At 46.2% G+C, this 19449-nt stretch overlaps 1 long non-coding RNA gene across 1 annotated transcript; it reads right to left on the reverse strand.

The window, feature by feature from the left end:
* Positions 1-12528: 12528 nt before the first annotated feature.
* LOC109767936 (uncharacterized) lies at positions 12529-16229 on the reverse strand. The gene is made up of 6 exons (XR_002233936.4): positions 16100-16229; positions 15601-16011; positions 15351-15430; positions 13814-14115; positions 13457-13664; positions 12529-13370 (listed from the first exon to the last, which is right to left on the reverse strand). It is a non-coding gene; the product is annotated as an uncharacterized lncRNA (long non-coding RNA).
* Positions 16230-19449: the final 3220 nt, after the last annotated feature.

Here is a 19449-nt window from a genome sequence, read left to right on the forward strand (position 1 = left end):
ACGCAAACACCAAATAACACTTATTTAGTTTCAACACTAATCCCGAAAGTACAGGGAGTGTGTGATGATGATCATATCAATCTTGGAACTACTTCCAACATACATCGTCACCTCGTCTTTTACTAGTCTCTGTTTATTCTGCAACTTCCGTTTCGAGTTACTACTCTTTAGCAACTGAACCAGTATCAATTACCGAGGGGTTGCTATAAACACTAGTAAAGTACACATCAATAATCTGTATATCAAATATACCTTTGTTCACTTTGCCATCCTTCTTATCCACCAAATAGTTGGGGTAGTTCCGCTTCCAGTGACCAGTCCTTTTGCAGTAGAAGCACTTAGTCTCAGGCTTAGGATCAGACTTAGGCTTCTTCACTTGAGCAGCAACTTGCTTGCCGTTCTTTTTGAAGTTCCCCTTCTTCCCTTTGCCCTTTTCTTGAAACTAGTGGTCTCGTCAACCATCAACACTTGATGTTTTTCTTGATTTCTACCTTCGTCGATTTCAGCATCACGAAGAGCTCAGGAATTACTTTCGTCATCCCTTGCATACTATAGTTCATCACGAAGTTCTACTAACTTGGTGATGGTGACTAGAGAATTCTGTCAATCACTATTTTATCTAGAAGATAAACTCCCACTTGATTCAAGCGATTGTAGTACCCAGACAATCTGAGCACATGCTCACTAGTTGAGCGATTCTCCTCCATCTTTTAGCTATAGAACTTGTAGGAGACTTCATATCTCTCAACTCGGGTATTTGCTTGAAATATTAACTTCAACTCCTGGAACATCTCATATGGTCCATGACGTTCAAAACGTCTTTGAAGTCCCGATTCTAAGCCATTAAGCATGGTGCACTAAACTATCAAGTAGTCATCATATTGAGCTAGCCAAACGTTCATAACGTCTGCATCTGCTCCTGCAATAGGTCTGTCACCTAGCGGTGCATCAAGGACATAATTTTTCTATGCAGCAATGAGGATAATCCTCAGATCACGGATCCAATCCGCATCTTTGCTACTAACATTTTTCAACATAATATTTCTCTAGGAACATATCAAAAATAAAACAGGGAAGCAACAACGCGAGCTATTGATCTACAACATAATTTGCAAAATACTATCAGGACTAAGTTCATGATAAATTTAAGTTCAATTAATCATATTACTTAAGAACTCCCACTTAGACATCCCTCTAATCCTCTAAGTGATCACGTGATCCATATCAACTAAACCATGTCCGATCATCACGTGAGATGGAGTAGTTTCAACGGTGAACATCACTATGTTGATCATATCTACTATATGATTCACGCTCGACCTTTCGGTCTCCGTGTTCCGAGGCCATATCTGTTATATGCTAGGCTCGTCAAGTTTAACCTGAGTATTCCGTGTGTGCAACTGTTTTGCACCCGTTGTATTTGAACGTAGAGCCTATCACACCCGATCATCACGTGGTGTCTCAGCACGAAGAACTTTCGCAACGGTGCATATTCAGGGAGAACACTTATACTTCGATAATTTAGTGAAGGATCATCTCATAATGCTACCGTCAAACAAAGCAAGATAAGATGCATAAAGGATTAACATCACATGCAATCAATATAAGTGATATGATATGGCCATCATCATCCTGTGCTTGTGATCTCCATCTCCGAAGCACCGTGCTCGTGATCTCCATCTCCGAAGCACCGTCATGATCACCATCGTCACCGGCGCGACACCTTGATCTCCATCGTAGTATCGTTGTCGTCTCGCCAAATAAGTGCTTTTACGACTATCGCTACCGCTTAGTGATAAAGTAAAACTATTACATGGTGATAGCATCTCATACAATAAAGCGACAACCATATGGCTCCTGCCAGTTGCCGATAACTCGGTTACAAAACATGATCATCTCATACAACAAATTATATCACATCATGTCTTGACCATATCACATCACAACATGCCCTGCAAAAACAAGTTAGACGTCCTCTACTTTGTTGTTGCAAGTTTTACGTGGCTGCTACGGGCTTAGCAAGAACCGTTCTTACCTACGCATCAAAACCACAAGGATAGTTTGTCAAGTTGGTGCTGTTTTAACCTTCGCAAGGACCGGCGTAGCCACACTCGGTTCAACTAAAGTGAGAGAGACAGACACCCGCCAGTCACCTTTAAGCAACGAGTGCTCGCAACGGTGAAACCAGTCTCGCGTAAGCGTACGCGTAATGTCGGTCCGGGCCGCTTCATCTCACAATACCACTGAACCAAAGTATGACATGCTGGTAAGCAGTATGACTTATATCGCCCACAACTCACTTGTGTTCTACTCGTGCATAGCATCAACGCATAAAACCAGGCCCGGATGCCACTGTTGGGAACGTAGTAATTTCAAAATTTTGCCTACGCACACGCAAGATCATGGTGATGCATAGCAACGAGAGGGGAGAGTGTTGTCCACGTACCCTCGTAGACCGACAGCGGAAGCGTTATCACAACGCGGTTGATGTAGTCGTACGTCTTGACGATCCGACCGATCAAGTACCAAACGCACGGCACCTCCGAGTTCTACACACGTTCAGCTCGATGACGTCCCTCGAACTCCGATCCAGCCGAGTGTTGAGGGAGAGTTTCGTCAGCACGACGGCGTGGTGACGATGATGATGTTCCACCGACGCAGGGCTTCGCCTAAGCTCCGCAACGGTATTCTCGAGGTGTAATATGGTGGAGGGGGGCACCGCACACGGCTAAGAGATCTCAAGGATCAATTGTTGTGTCTGTGGGGTGCCCCCTGCTCCCGTATATAAAGGAGCAAGGGAGGAGGAGGCCGGCCCTAGGAGGGGGCGCACCAAGTGTGGAGTCCTACTAGGACTCCCTAGTCCTAGTAGGATTCCACCTCCCATATGGAATAGGAAAAGAGGAAGGGAAAAAGAGAAGGAAGGAAGGGGGGCCCCCTTCCCTAGTCCAATTCGGACCAGACCAAGGGGAGGGGTGCGGCCACCCTTGAGGCCCTTTTCCATCTTTCCCGTATGGCCCAATAAGGCCCAATATGTATTCCCGTAACTCTCCGGTACTCCGAAAAATACCCGAATCACTCGGAACCTTTCCGAAGTCCGAATATAGTCGTCCAATATATCGATCTTTACGTCTCGACCATTTCAAGACTCCTCGTCATGTCCCCGATCTCATCCGGGACTCCGAACTCCTTCGGTACATCAACATACATAAACTCATAATAAAACTGTCATCGTAACTTTAAGCGTACGGACCCTACGGGTTCGAGAACTATGTAGACATGACCGAGACACGTCTCGGTCAATAACCAATAGCGGGACCTGGATGCCCATATTGGCTCCCACATATTCTACGAAGATCTTTATCGGTCAGACCGCATAACAACATACGTTGTTCCCTTTGTCACCGGTATGTTACTTGCCCGAGATTTGATCGTCGGTATCTCGATACCTAGTTCAATCTCGTTACCGGCAAGCCTCTTTACTCGTTCCGTAACACATCATCCCGCAACTAACTCATTAGTCACAATGCTTGCAAGGCTTATAGTGATGTGCATTACCGAGTGGGCCCAGAGATACCTCTCCGACAATCGGAGTGACAAATCCTAATCTCGAAATACGCCAACCCAACAAGTACCTTTGGAGACACCTGTAGAGCACCTTTATAATCACCCATTTACGTTGTGACGTTTGGTAGCACACAAAGTGTTCCTCCGGTAAACGGGAGTTGCATAATCTCATAGTCATAGGAACATGTATAAGTCATGAAGAAAGCAATAACAACATACTAAACGATCGAGTGCTAAGCTAACGGATGGGTGAAGTCAATCACGTCATTCTCCTAATGAGGTGAGCTCGTTAATCAAATGACAACTTATGTCTATGGCTAGGAAACATAACCATCTTTGATTAACGAGCTAGTCAAGTAGAGGCATACTAGTGACACTCTGTTTGTCTATGTATTCACACATGTATTATGTTTCCGGTTAATACAATTCTAGCATGAATAATAAACATTTATCATGATATAAGGAAATAAATAATAACTTTATTATTGCCTCTAGGGCATATTTCCTTCACCGGTACTAAAGGTCCCATTTTCAAACTCTACCCCCCCCCGGTGGATCGCCTTTTCAGTTTTGTAAAAAGCAAAAGAAAATGATAAAAACTTCAAAAATTAAAATCTTTCCAGATGTACTTATGTTACTACATGTACTAGTTAGAAAAATTTAAAAACTTAAATTTGGACATGTTTTGCAAAAAGTGTAGGGAAAATGTAAAACGGCTATAACTTTTGCATACGATGTCAGAAAAAACTTATAATATATCAAAATGTTCAGCACGAAAATCCGCATCCGATTTTAACAGCCTACGGCCTGTTTGCAAATTTTTAGAATCCTCAAATTCTAAAAGAAAAAAAGTTATGCTCAAATTTCAGTTTTTTTGAATTTTTGTTAAATCTGGTCAAACTATGGTCAAACTACTTATTCAAGAAGTATTAGTGTTACTAAATAATTATTCAAGAATATTAGTGTTGCTAAATAATTATTTCAGTTTTTTTGAATTATGGTCAAATTGTGGTCAAACTGTGGTCAAACAATGGTCAAACTAATTATTCAAGAAATATTAGTGTTACGAAATAATTATTTCAGTTTTTTGAATTTTGGTCAAATCTGGTCAAACTATGGTCAAACTATGGTCAAACTATGGTCAAACTACTTATTCAAGAAATATTAGTGTTACTAAATAATTATTGTTTTTTAGAATAATAGTTTCAAACTCAAACAGTGAAATGTGTGACTTCATGCTCAAGCTAAATTCCTGAGGGTTAATAGGATTGACATCTTACTATTGGTAGGAAAACAACAAGTGCAGACTTGGAAACGAGGGAGAATAGAACCCGGAAGTTAAGAGTGCTCAGGCTGGAGTAGTGAGAGGATGGGTGACCGTCCGGGAAGTTAGATTATTCGGAATGATGAGGGGTGATTAGAGATTAGAGGTTAAAATAATTCAGAAAATTTGAAAATAAAAAAAAATTCAAAATTTTTTTTCAAAAAAAAATCATAAAATTTTCTTTAGTACCGGTTTGTGTTACCAACCGGGAGTAAAGGTGGACCTCCAGGCAGCGGCCACGTGGAGGGCTTTTAGTCCCGGTTCATGTATCGGGACTAAAGGGGGAGGCTTTAGTAACGACCCTTTAGTCCCGGTTTCCCTTTTTCTACTAGTGCCTGTTGGGGCGTGGCTGGAGATGCTCTAACAGTATTACATGCATGTAACCTAGCTATTTGTATGCGCTGCTGTGTAGTTCACGTTAGACTCCAATATCATGGCACGTCAAATCTCACCTTACTCTTCTAGTCCTCGTCTATCGTAGCTAAATTTGAAGGTGGAGAGAAGGGATCATGCCACGGTCACCTGCATCTCACAGGAGCCAACCTTAAGCGTCCCCCGACTTGTACCTGCTTTCTGGGGTGTAAAAGCTACGGCATGTCTCCACACATCATTTTCCCTGTTGATACGCATAGCTTGTGCTGAAATCTTGAGCTTTGGCTTCTTAACCTTTGCCATCTTGGACCGACGGAGTTGGACACAGACGACACGGCGCGAAAGCTTGACCACATTGCTACGACCGTCCATCTTCAAACGCAAGCAACGTGACTTTCATGTGATCTATGCTGGCGGTGTTGGCGGTGAAAACTCCTCGAAATCCGCGTGGCCAATCCCCATGAACGACTTCCACACTGATCGTGGCCTCCACAGAGTTGACGATGTGGGCGAATGCTAGCTCTAGCTCCACAGAGTTACTTGATGGTACATCATGTATGATTTAGATGCACCCTGGTTTCTGTAACAGAGCGCTAGAGAGCTTAAAGCTTTGTCCTCGGGTTGGGTTGGACGACACCTTTCACCTTGAGATCAACCTCGACGGACGTATGTAGGATCGACAGATAGCAAAACAGCTCGAGTGGGGCCTGTTAGTGCAAGATATATATGGTTCCTGCATGCATGCATGCGCATGACATATACGTACTATATAAGGTTAGCTCGCGATTAAGCAGGCGAAATATATAGTATCGTCGCAGAACAAAGTAGGCGGCCAGGGAATGTGCGTACAAACCTGCTTCGTGATTCTTTGGCAGTTGTCTCTTCCGCGATGGAAGATGATATTACGCTTGCGATCCACCATACACGTCGAGTGGCCACTGTAGGCCCCCTGCTATTGCCTCGACTTTGATCGAAAAGATCTGCAGAGTATCCTGCTCGTGGACAAAGTCATGGTGGCTACCGTCGGTGAAACACATGGGAGGGATAGACGCTACAAACGACGATCACAATGCACGTAACGTAGTCAGCGATTGGAGAGATTGATTAAAATTGCGGCACAGAAGAACCAGTAATTAAAGCAGTAAAGGTAGAAGAAATTTAAGGGCTGTGTGCATGGATTAAAAACAAAAGGTTAAGGTAGTAATAAGGAGAGGCATGAAACGATCCAAGGCTGCATGCATGCTGGCTTACTCGTGTCCTCGTAGGAGCCGCATTTCTTCAGCGAAAGAAAAAGAAAACAGATCTCGTATTTCCGTGTCCACCGTATCTCCTCTTTCCCAGCATGTATCTGCTTCTCTTCCTCATTCCCTTCAACATCAGAGACGACACTACGGCAGTGAACTGGGCTGCCACAGCCGCCCGTCTGTAGCACGAGGTCGCGGCATCGAGCATAGCCGCATGGACGTCCTCAGGCTGGGCGATGGTGACCGGCTGGCGGAAGAGGTGGACGAGGACGACCACGGCGAACGGAAGGTCGACCCGGCGCCGACCTTCGCCCATGCTGGAGTTAGATGCATGCCAGCTTCGGTGCTTCGCTGTCGCTGCACGCCAACATGGAGGAGCGCGGCGTGATTGAGGTCGACGCAGTTGTTGGGGCTCTGAGAGTACGATTTGAGATATGCCGCTCATCGCCTAGTTGTGAGGTAGCATCAATATCCAAAAGCTTAATCCAGGTTCCATTTACAGCACGCTTTGCAGTTATACGTCGCTTGCAACACCTCACTGCCATTAGAAAAGGAACGGTATTAGCGATATCTGTACTTATAAAAGCTTTCATCTGACATCTGAGGACAACTTGCGAGTTCTTAATCCACCCATCTACACTGATTATTGCACCGTTGAGATATGCAAGTCTACCTTTTCCCTACCTAAAGGTTGTCAGGCTTCCCATCGGCATGAGGATACAATTCCTAATGATTTTAGTAAGGGGTTTGGTTCAGTAATTTTTCCTGATGTAAAGTAAGCCTAACCACACCTTGGTTCACACTTCATATAGGTTGTTTAACACTCTATGTACTACTACAAATCACAATATTGGCCGAGATTGCAACTGAGATAACTTGAGGGCTATCTTGATTTTTCAACTTGTCTGGAGAGCAATTAAATGGCATCAGACAATGGCGATGCCTCGGGGAGGTCGAGGCCGAGGTAGAGTAGCAGCGTGGCGCCTTGTAGGCACGCGCACAACGGCATGGACGAGTCCGACGGCTTCCTCTCGGCGGAGGTGGTCTTGCGGCGGGAGAGGCCCGGCGTCTGGACCTGGGTTGCGCCACCGCGCCGGTGCTGACGAACCAGCGGACTGAAGTTTCTCAACGCCGACGTCCCACTTGCTAGGCAGCCTCCCGGTCCGGGCCATGACTCAGGCGACGAAAGGAAAAAGAGACGGGGCGGCCACAGGAAGAGAAGCGAAGCGGACGACACGGCCGCATGGGAGGAGATCGATTGAGAAGATGTGGTTGCTCGTGCATCTGCCTCCGCCGTTCGGACTCCGGTGTCGTCTCTGATGTTGAAGGGAATGAGGAAGAGAAGCAGATACATGCTGGGAAAGAGGAGATACGGTGGACACGGAAATACGAGATCTGTTTTCTTTTTCTTTCGCTGAAGAAAGGAACGGAGGAGGATATGTGGCAACCGTTGGATAGAAAATGGTGTGAGGGGAGCACGGATGGGAGCACCGAACGGGAGCAGGCAAGCCCCATCCATTACTGGATCGACTCATACATGTCTCTCTCTACTACATTTTTTTCTTTCTTTTTTTGGAAAATGTTTGTTTTAAACCGGATGATAATAGCGAGACACAAGCCGCTTCCAGCGATTGACACGCGTCCCTGGCTGGCCCACGCACCGCTCCCATCTGTACCTTATCCCACGCAGGGAAGCCACAGCCACGCAATTTTCTCGCGCTCGCGTCGTCTTCCTCGTTCACATCCCTCTCTCTCTCCTGTCGCCACTACCATGGCCGCGCTTTGCTCTACTCCGTCCCTAGAGTTCCCCTCTCTTCCTTCTCTTTCTCACCCCTGGGGCAATGGAGTGCTGCTGCTGCACATGGCACCACTTGGCTACGACTGGAGCTGCCATGAATGGACCGAAGCCTCGACACGCGACCACTGCCTGCCATGGCCGTCGGAGCTACTGCTGTTGCGACGAGGAGCATCCGCACATGGTCGTCGGAGCTTCGTTTTAAGCAACGTGCGTGGCTTCCTGAGCTGCAAAAATGAAGTGCGCGCCGGCTGCGACGGTGACCGCGGAGAGTTGCCGACGGGGCCGGCGCTGCAACTCGATGTGGATTTGAAGCTGTTGGGAGCACGCGGAGTTGAAATGGAGCAACGCCATGCCGCCGGAAGCATAGCCGGGGCTGCAATGGAGCTTTGCCGGAGTTGTAATGGAGCTTTGCCGGACGCGGTCGGTGCTGCGTTGGAGCTGCAATGGAGCTTTGCCGGACGCCTGGCCATTGGTGCTCCGGTCGAGCTATGGTCGCGCTCGTACTATGCTGCAGTGGAGCTTTGTCGAGGAAAGCAGCGCTGCATTGAAGCTGGTAGCGCTGCTGCCGTGGCATGCTGCATCGGAGGACCACCAGCGCGCATATCCGACGTTTGTCCAGGCGGATGATTTCACCAGGAAATCATTCGGCTGATTCGTAGCAGCCACCTTTTATTTTTTTTCTTAGGTTTTGTTTTTATTTTATTCAAGTTCATGAACGTTTTCAAGCACACGAACATTTTCAAATTCCGGAACTTTTTCAAATTCACGACATTTAGTAGCACGTCGCAGCTCCTGCTCCGCCACTGGCTGTCTTGTTGCACGGACATACCTCAACACCGGCCCCTTCCTCCACGGCCTGCTCGCCGGCATCTTCATGTTAAGGTCCATAATGTGGGCAACGACGAGATCGCCGACATCGTTTACGTCAAGGCCTCCGTGAGACTTCCTGGAGAGCAACTAACGAGCACTTTTTCGGGAGCCTTGCAACAATCAGCGTCACTTGGCGTGCTCTCATCGATTCCCCACGTGTCGCGCTCTGGGCGCTCCCTTCGGATTTTTTTATTTGTCCGCACGCGTTTTTGGCTTTTTAAATGGTTTTTTTTCAACGTTTTGGTTTTCCACCGGTCTACCTTAGCTTTTGGATCAATTTTTTTTGAAAACGTTTTCTTTCACGAGAGTCACGGTTTTGCTTCCGCGAGAGGCACGGTTGTGCTTTCGCGAGAGTCACGGACGTGTCTCTCGGAAACGGAAATAAACGCGTTTTCTGTTTTTTTCCTTTCACGAGAGTCACGGTTTTGCTTCCGCGAGAGGCACGGTTGTGCTTTAGCGAGAGTCACGGCCGTGCCTCTCGGAAACGGAAAAAAACACATTTTCTAATTTATTTTTTCGCGAGAGTCACGGTTTTGCTTCCACGAGAGGCACGGTTGTGCTTTCGCGAGAGTCACAGTCGTGCCTCTCGGAAAGGGAAAAAACGTGTTTTCTATTTTTTTTTCTTTCGCGAGAGTCATGATTTTACTTCCGCGAGAGGCACGGTTGTGCTTTCGCGAGAGTCACGGCCGTGCCTCCTCGGAAACGGAAAAAACTCATTTTTTTTCCTTCCGCGAGAGTCACGGTTTTGCTTCCGCGAGAGGCACGGTTGTGATTTCGTGAGAGGCACGGGCATGCCTCTTTCGAAAAGGAAAAAAACCCGTGCTCTCGGTTCGGTTTTTTCGCATGGTTATTTTCGTCCGGTTTTTTCGTGAAAAAAAGTTCGTCAAAAACCTATCAACATGGGATCTAGTTTTGAAGATCTCGACGCGAGGAATTCAACGGTGAAAGCGGTTCGAGATTTGGACGCATGGTTTGAGAGATAAAACGTTTTGAATAAACAGATCTATGGAAAAAAAGAAAACTCCTAGGTTGCGACAAGTGGCGCGCTCCATGTGCGCCGCTTGTCGCAACCTGGGAAGTTGGGGTGATCTTTACAACGGGGCAATGCTACACACAGGCATCAATTTTACGGGGTTCACGGAGAGGCTGAGGTGGGGTTTTTTAATTGGGTGCAAATCAGGATTGGGGGGGGGGGGGGGGGTGGGGCAAGTTTAATTAGGAGGAAAGAGCCCATGTTAGCCTGTAAGAGTCCATGAGTCTAGCATTTTCGTTTACACCGAGTACTCCACAACTAGTGATTTCGGACCTCATGTTGGTAAATTTGTCCAGGCGTATAGGCTGCATGGGCTTGCTTCCATGCAGTATAGGCCAAGCTGGGCCGTTGAAGGCCAGCGCCGATAAAAGGTCCCAGATCCGCATCTTTTTTTTTTAGAACGAAGGCTCAAGAAGAGCCCGGCTTTGAATTAACAAAGCCATCAACCGGTCAGGATTACAAGATCAACAACTTACAAGAAAAAGCAAAAAGAGAGACAAGCGGCTGATACAAGGAGCAAAGCGAAGCAGACTCTAAGGCAGCAGCGATAGCAAGCACGCCATGCTGCCGCCATCGCCCTACAGGACGACCTACACCAACCGGACAAGCTACGGACTTGAGAGGATGCACCACCGTGCTAGCTTCGTGATCGTAGCCAGACTCGAAGACAGAACAGACACTCCTCTGAAACTGCCACTGCAAAGGGCCCCTGCCCTCTCATCCTGGCTCGAAGGATGCCGCACCGGCAGGCGGCAGCTCGGTTCACCCTAGAACCCAGAGGAAGACGTCCAATCTGCGCATGAGGAAGGAACTAGGAGCAGACCTGCTAGCACAGAGCACACCAATCCGAGCACCGTCGTCGTCCGCGGTCAAGCCACACCGAAGGGCTAGAGCTGTCGGCCACAGTCGCAGCAAATGGGTAACAGCGATGAGCCACCGAAGAGAAGGAGGAGATCGGGGCACGTACGGATCCAGACTTCGAGAGATGTCGACGGCGCGGGCGAATGCGGGCTACGGCAACACCAAGTCGTCGTCTCGGTCGGCGGCGGGATGGCACAACCTTCCCGACGACCTCATCGGCTTGGTTGGCCGCAGGATCTCCTCCCTGCGCGACCGCGCGCGCCTCGCCGCCGTCTGCAGGCCGTGGCACGACGCGGCGTCACGGCTCCCGGCGCAGCCCGCCGTGCTAGCTCTCACACTCTCGCCGTATGGACGTAGCAAGAAGAAGCACATGTGCGGCCCCTGCGGCAGTTGGGTCCTACGTGTCCTTGGCAAGGCTCGTCGCCACGGATGACCACCAGCTCGTGATTGTGAATCTCTTCTCCGGCGCCGAGGTGCCGCTCACCGCCAACCAGAAGATGATCGCTTCTATACCCACGGTCAAAGGCCCACACAACATCAAGAAAATCATCTTCTGCCAAGACCCAGCATCCTCGCTGCATCCTCCGATAGCTGCATCCTCGCTGCCATTACACACGAAGATAATAGTATTGCCGTGTGCAGAGTAGGTTGCCAGGACGGTGGATGGTCTGCACATCTTTGACGTGGGAACTCGTTTTGGGACATTGCCTTCTACAACGTGACCTCACCATGCAACTCCACGATGTAAGCGTCGTAGTACATGGGGTTGTAACAGCTCCAGTCACGCGACTGGATGGGTAAAGGGTGGGTAGCCATGATCTCGGGCATTTTGTCTTCCTTAATAATGATTTCAACCTTAATGAGTATTTCAGAGAGCATTGTGAGGCCATTGAGTTGTTGATTGCGGTGAGGGAACGATGGTTGAGCGACGATAAGTATTTCTTCTGGGTATTCAAGCTCGTCGATGCTGACAATGGCAAAGCTAACAAGCAGAAGTGGACACACGTGACGAATTTCGGCGAGTATGCATTATCCTTGGGGTTGTCAAAAGCAGTATATGTGCAGGTTGGTGGGCATCATGGTATAAAGAGAAAAAAACGTCTACTATTATAGCCCTAAAATTGAAGAAGAGTTGCCTGATGACAATGTGTACTCTATAAGGACAGGCGATGGTGATCAAGTGTACTGCAGGGAAGACCATAGTAATGACGATGGTGTAGGAATAACAGGATATTATTTAATGCACTAGGTAATTGCCCGTGCGTTGCAACGGGAGAACAATAGTCATTTATGCATTGGTGATGTATTTTAGGTCATGCTTTCAAAAATAAATCAACCAAGAGCTCTTTACCTTCCTATTGGTACAGTACAAAACATGTGCAATACATGTATTAGTTGATGAAATAGACATATATAGATTGTATATCGTTAAACCCACGCATGCTATGGAGAGAAAGAAATAGGATCACCAAAATGCAACTTTCTCATTTCCTAATTAATCTGGGGCACCTTGTTCCACCATCAACTATCTTTTCACTCAAGAACCAACAAAACCTAGTTTAGTGTTCCAATCAAATGGCATAAAATAGTCCTTCATATCTACTTTCGTATGCATTGTCGGTGGACAGATTATGATAAAAAAACCAGCACCTATTCAATTCCTTGCGCATATCTGAGTCAAAAGATGAAACCACGGTAATTATCCAATTCAAGGGCGAAGAAGATACATAATTTAGTTCATACCATATCTGAATGAAAAGAATAGTCATGGTTAAACTGAATAAAACATTGAATCGCTGCTTCTGCAGTTGTGTCCACTGTGATCTTTTCTCTAACCAAAAAAACATTAAATAGCAACTTTTCAGTAAAGTCTATGTAGGGGCACCATTCGCTCTCCAAGGTCACTGCTAATCAAAGTATATTCCATCGGCTTCCTTTCATCTTCACACAACTCATCAAATTCATCTCCATAGCTTACAAAAAGAATGAGCTTACCAATATTCTGACTTCGGTCTATAGTACATTTAGAATAGTTATTAAAAGAACATTTAGAATAGTTATTTTTAAACTACCAAAAAAAAAATATAGATGTGGTGTGTGACGTGATTTATGACTAACAAAATATCATGCAAAATTCAGAAGTACTTTTGCATGCTCAAGGCGGCATGAAATGTTCAGCAAACAACTTACGGAAAGAACAAGAACTTGCTAAATTACAATAGTACTAACAAAATATGCATATAATGGATATGGGCCTGCCGTGATTACTGACATAAGTGCAGCACATCTCTCCCCTTGCAATCACTACAAACAAATGTCACAAATTAGGATTCGGCTATGGTACTGTACAAGATCACCTATGAACATAAATTACGAATATAGTTTACCACCTGTGAACTTGCTCTTGCGCGGCCAATATAGTGTGTTACCCATGCGTACGCGCACAGGTATGTGAAGCTCGCCATCCGACCAGTCGCAAATCAGCCGGCCGTGCTGTCACCGATGACCGAGCTCTGCTTCGACACAACCACCGACGCCCGAGCTCTCCACACAGAAGTATTTTGATTGGGAAAAAGGGCAGCATGTCCATGTTGTTTCCTATGTAACAAAAATTAGCATGATCAATGGTAGATTGAATTAGCTAAACAGACAGCTCCCATCTTTCCGAATCAACAAAGATTGCATGGCGGGGAACGAAGTGCTCATGGAACCAGAGTAAATTCGCACCATTAGACATGGATGCTCACCTTGGCCTATGGAAAATAGCCTCTACCGGCGGCGGCAGGGACAAGGCAGGGCTATTTCGTCCCGACGAGATAAAGCGCAACCGCGGCTGGATCGTCATCTGCGCATCTAGAGTAGCTATTTTGCTGATAAGAGAGCCCCTGTGATCTAGGGTTGGACACAAGAAGACATGAACCTCTGTCACGATATCTTTTTCTCCGTCATCATTCACCAGAGCTTGGCTGAAAGACTACAGTGCAGTGATGAGGACAGAGGAAGCTTCTTCTGTGTCCATTGTATCATCATCTTCAGTTTCTGATTCATCCTGTGACAAAGAGGGATTTCAGTGCGAGCAAGGAATTGAAGTGTATGTATAGACAAAAAAACTGAGCCAGGCTACAGATTCTGATGATACAACATCAATTTACTTAAGCTCTTTCACGGGCAGTGAAGGTCAAGGTGAACCTAAGGAAATATCATAGTCACCAAAAATAAGACGGAAGAAGACGATCAAATTAAAATCATGTAACTAAATACACAGAAGAATTTTCTTATAAATAAATCAGGCAACAAATATTTTGTCTGATATTGAAAGAGCTTTGTTTGATTGACTCTTCTATATTATACGATGCTCTAAGGCAACAGATAAATGAGAGCCAAAAGAGTATTATTAAAATTGCATGCATGCCTTATATATACCAAGGGTCATTCTTGAGAAAATTTGTGGCTCATGCCTCATGACATTTAGAAGAAAAATTTGGATAATATGTAGGTGCTAGCACTTTGCATAAGGTACAAACGTTACAGGTTCACTCAAGCAAATACCACAAATCATATAATCGCACAACAATGGTTCACAGAATTACAGAAAAAATTGAGAGAGAGAAGCAGCAACAACGCTAGGAGAGATGGGACAGCCGCAGGTTGGAGTTCAGAGAAGAACTTAAGCAACGGGGTTGAGAAGAGCTTCAGAAGAAGTGCAGCAGCAGCGCTAGGAGAGATGGGACAGCCGCAGGCAGCAAGGAGCAGAGAGGAGAGGCAGCAGTTTGTCGTATTATTAGGCTGGGTCAGTATATTAGTAAATTTGTCACATATACACAGTTTGTCGAACCAATTCCAATAATAATCAATAGACGCCAAACAGTGGAAGTGTCTCGAGGGCCAAACTATTCTGGAAACTATCATAGCAGAAATCACCAAATTTGTTTCAGAGGTAGAGGGTAGAACAATTAGAAAGTGTACAAAGTGCTAGATGAATCTGATTGGAGAACAAAAGACAACAGAATATCTTGTGCATAATTTCCCAATTATATGTCCAATTAGTACTGTCCAGTTAAAGGTCGAAGCTAGAATCAAAGATCTTACAACTGTACTTCAGAAAAGAACCATCCAATGTCAGAGTTTTATTATTGCTAAACGTCCTGATCTCATATCATACAGTGATAATCCTCCTAGGTTAGGATTATACCAAATTAGTGAATGAATAAAATAACTACAATTTGGAGCTTCAAGTAAATCAAACAGTTAACTTAATTCTCTAGTCGATGACTATGTTGGTACCTGAAGAATCATTCTGCCTGTGCCGTTAGTTCATCACCTTGGTCCCTTGTTATTGGCGCATCCGATCCCAAATCTCCAACCTGGTAGCGAATTAGCATGGTTCAGTTTACCCCTTATCTATACACTTGAATCAAATAAACATGCAAACATGGCATTCAAGCTTGCCGCTGCAGGCAATGGCATATCTGATAGCAATATGCAGTATGAACACCATTGAATAACTGAAAGCAATAGTCTTGGGTCACCAGACCTGGCACCTAGTGTCCTGAAAAAAAGCAAAGAAACGCAAAGGCCCACTTGCCGGAGAGGCAGGGAAGCGACCATGGCACGTCGTTCTGGAGGGAGGCGACCATGGCACGGGATGGCGGCGGCTGAGCGCAGCGCCGGCGCTCGGGAAGACGGCGGACCATGGAGGCGCGCGGAGCGAGGCGGAGACGCACGGATCTGGTCGCGTGGCGCCGGCGCTCGGGAAGACGGCGGACCATGGAGGCGCGCGGAGCGAGGCGGAGACGCACGGATCTGGTCGCGTGGCGCCGGCGCTCGGGAAGACGGCGGACCATGGAGGCACGCGGAGCGAGGCGGAGACGCACGGATCTGGTTGCTCCCAGGTCAGATCGGGCTGCAGTGGAGCTCCACATCGGGATCCATGGTGCTGTTGTTTCTGAAACAGAGAGAGACAAGATTTGTGAGAGAGAGAAAAGGAAGGGAGAAGGGAGAAGAAGCGAGATAGGGCGCGCGGGAGAGGTTACTGGACGACGGCTGGAGGTTGGTAGCGGTGGCGCCGGACGCCGGCATGAGGAGCAGGCCAGAGGGGGAAAGAAAATCGAGTGGGTCGTACGAGAGGTGGGACTGGGACGGGGGAAAGAAAATCGGGGGGTGAGGGGGTCGTACGAGAGGCTTGACGAAGCGGTAAGTTTCTTTTAGATAGTAGAGATTGTGATAGTTATCCCACATGGCGGGAACATTGTAATTCTACTAGGTGGCCTTACCCTTCGGACTTCTAGCTCAGGTACTCCCTGCTCTCTTCGCCATCTTGCTAACAAGCTCATATGTAACTCTTTGTCAGCCTTTGTAAAATCTTATTATACATCGTTTTGTCGAATTTTACTCATCCATTGTATGATACTAGCTTAGCCCGCGCTGCGACACGCCACGCCCGTCGATCAGTAACGACTATGTAAACCATGGTACAAGCAATAGAGAGTAATAAATAGTCACTTGCTATCAATTAACGAGAGGCATAACAATACATAAAAAGGTTGAAGATGACAAAGAAGTAGAAGTGTGAAGCCAAGTGAAGTGTTGATAACCCACAAGTATAGGGGATTGCAACAGTTTTCAAGGGTAAAGTATTTAACCCAAATTTATTGATTCGACACAAGGGGAGCCAAAGAATATTCTCAAGTATTAGCAGTTGAGTTGTCAATTCAACCACACCTGGATAACTTAGTATCTGCAGCAAAGAATTTAGTAGCAAAGTAATATGGAAGTAACGGTAACGATAGCAAAAGTAATATTTTTGGGTTTTGTAGTGATTGTAACAGTAGTAACGGAAAAGTAAATAAGCGGAGAACAATATGTGAAAAGCTCGTAGGCATTGGATCGGTGATGGAGAATTATGCCGGATGCGGTTCATCATGTAACAATCATAACATAGGGTGACACAGAACTAGCTCCAATTCATCAATGTAATGTAGGCATGTATTCCGAATATAGTCATACGTGCTTATGGAAAAGAACTTGCATGACATCTTTTGTCCTACCCTCCCGTGGCAGCGGGGTCCTAATGGAAACTAAGGGATATTAAGGCCTCCTTTTAATAGAATACCGGAACAAAGCATTAACACATAGTGAATACATGGACTCCTCAAACTATGGTCATCACCGGCAGTGGTCCCGATTATTGTCACTTCGGGGTTGCCGGATCATAACACATAGTAGGTGACTATAGACTTGCAAAATAGGATCAAGAACTCACATATATTCATGAAAACATAATAGGTTCAGATCTGAAATCATGGCACTCGGGCCCTAATGACAAGCATTAAGCATAGCAAAGTCATAGCAATATCAATCTCAGAACATAGTGGATACTAGGGATCAAACCCTAACAAAACTAACTCGATTACATGATAGATCTCATCCAACCCATCACCGTCCAGCAAGCCTACGATGGAATTACCCACGCACGACGGTGAGCATCATGAAATTGGTGATGGAGGATGGTTGATGATGACGACGGCGACGAATTCCCCTCTCCGGAGCCCCGAACGGACTCCAGATCAGCCCTCCCGAGAGGTTTTAGGGCTTGGCGGCGGCTCCGTATCGTAAAACGCGATGAATCCTTCTCTCTGATTTTTTTCTCCCCGAAATTGAATATATGGAGTTGGAGTTGAGGTCGGTGGAGCGTCAGGGGGCCCACGAGGCAGGGGCGCGCGCCCAGGGGGGGCGGGCGCACCCCCACCCTCGTAGACAGGGTGTGGGCCCCCTGACGTGGATTTTTCTTCCAGTATTTTTAATATTTTCCAAAAAGATGTTCCTGGAGTTTCAGGTCATTCCGAGAACTTTTGTTTCTGCACATAAATAACACCATGGAAAGTCTGCTGAAAACAGCGTCAGTCCGGGTTAGTTCCATTCAAATCATGCAAGTTAGAGTCCAAAACAAGGGCAAAAGTGTTTGGAAAAGTAGATACGACGGAGACGTATCAAGTGTGAAGCCAAATGTGAAGCCGTGAAGTCCAACTCAGTGAAGAGTAGCATATTGTAGTATATCTATGTTGTAAAGATTGTAATAGATTTATTTAGTGCTATATTTGATGAATTTTATGTGTTCTTTGTTCTATTTAAAGTATTGATTATATATGTGATTTGAAAACTTGTGAAATGAAAACCTGACCAGTGGGGCCACTTATGAAAATAATCTGTCAAATTTGTACATTCTAATATGTGGGACCAATTTGAGAGATGAACATGACAAGTGGGACCCATCTGACTAGTGGGACCAACTTGAATATATAAGGGCTGAAAATAGAAGATCAATAGACTAAAAGGCCACGACCAAGAAAATAAAAAGGCTGAATTGTTGGGCTAGGCCCATGTAGCTAACCGAAGTTAACACGAAAAATATACATTAAATGGGTTGAATTAATGGCTCGGCCCATATACACACCGAATTGGAACGGGCTGATTCTTATCAATGACCAATTCAATTGGTCGCAATTTTGCCACGTCAGCTTGCCACGTTGGATCCGACGTGGCCTAGGAAGACAACCAGCGACCAAAACAAAAGGTCATAGGAACAACGACCTTTTGTTTTCGTCGTTGCCTTCTACGACCATATCACAAAGAAGGTCGTTAAAATTCATTAAAGACGGTCAACTTTTGACCAATTGTTTTTGGTCGCAAAAAGGTCGCAAATGAAAAACAATGACCATTCGGTGACCAATAGTGATGGTTGCAGGTTAACATATTTCTTGTAGTGACAGTCCGGCGTTGGAGCTCAGATAAAGTCCGGCGTTGGAGCTTGGATACAGCCTGGCATTGGAGATTAGACGCCAGAGGACAACGCCACACGGGAAGCACTTCAAACCTGAGGTGTGGCGTAGAAATAGAAAGGCATTGATAAAGGCCGAAGACTTAGAGGGGCTCCTCGGTACCCAACGTGTAAACTCTTCGAACTCACTTCGGCGATCCTCAAGATCGAAGATGGGAAGATTTGTTGAACCAGTTTTCAAGACCGATGACCGAAGATGAAGAACAGTTCAGAAGGATTAAGGAGCGTCCCCAACTTGAAGACTGGTTTAGGGGGCTACTGATGGTGTCCTAGACTAGGGGGTACTCACCACGTCGTCTCCCGACCAGCGGGATCAGGACGAGGACCCCCGTGGCAGTTCACTCATGGGCCCCTTCGGGCAGCCCATGCCGCATACAAGGGAGATTCCACAAGACTTGGCGCCCAAGCCGAGGACTCTTCTAAACTCTAGGCCTCCGGTGTATTATATAAACCAAGGCCAGGCTAATCAATAGGGGATCTGATATTCATTAGAACAATCTCGTGGCAGAGACATGTACCATGTACTACACCCATATCAAATAAAAT

Source organism: Aegilops tauschii, chromosome 6 (assembly GCF_002575655.3).
Source record: "Aegilops tauschii subsp. strangulata cultivar AL8/78 chromosome 6, Aet v6.0, whole genome shotgun sequence".
NCBI classification, from domain to species: domain Eukaryota; kingdom Viridiplantae; phylum Streptophyta; class Magnoliopsida; order Poales; family Poaceae; genus Aegilops; species Aegilops tauschii.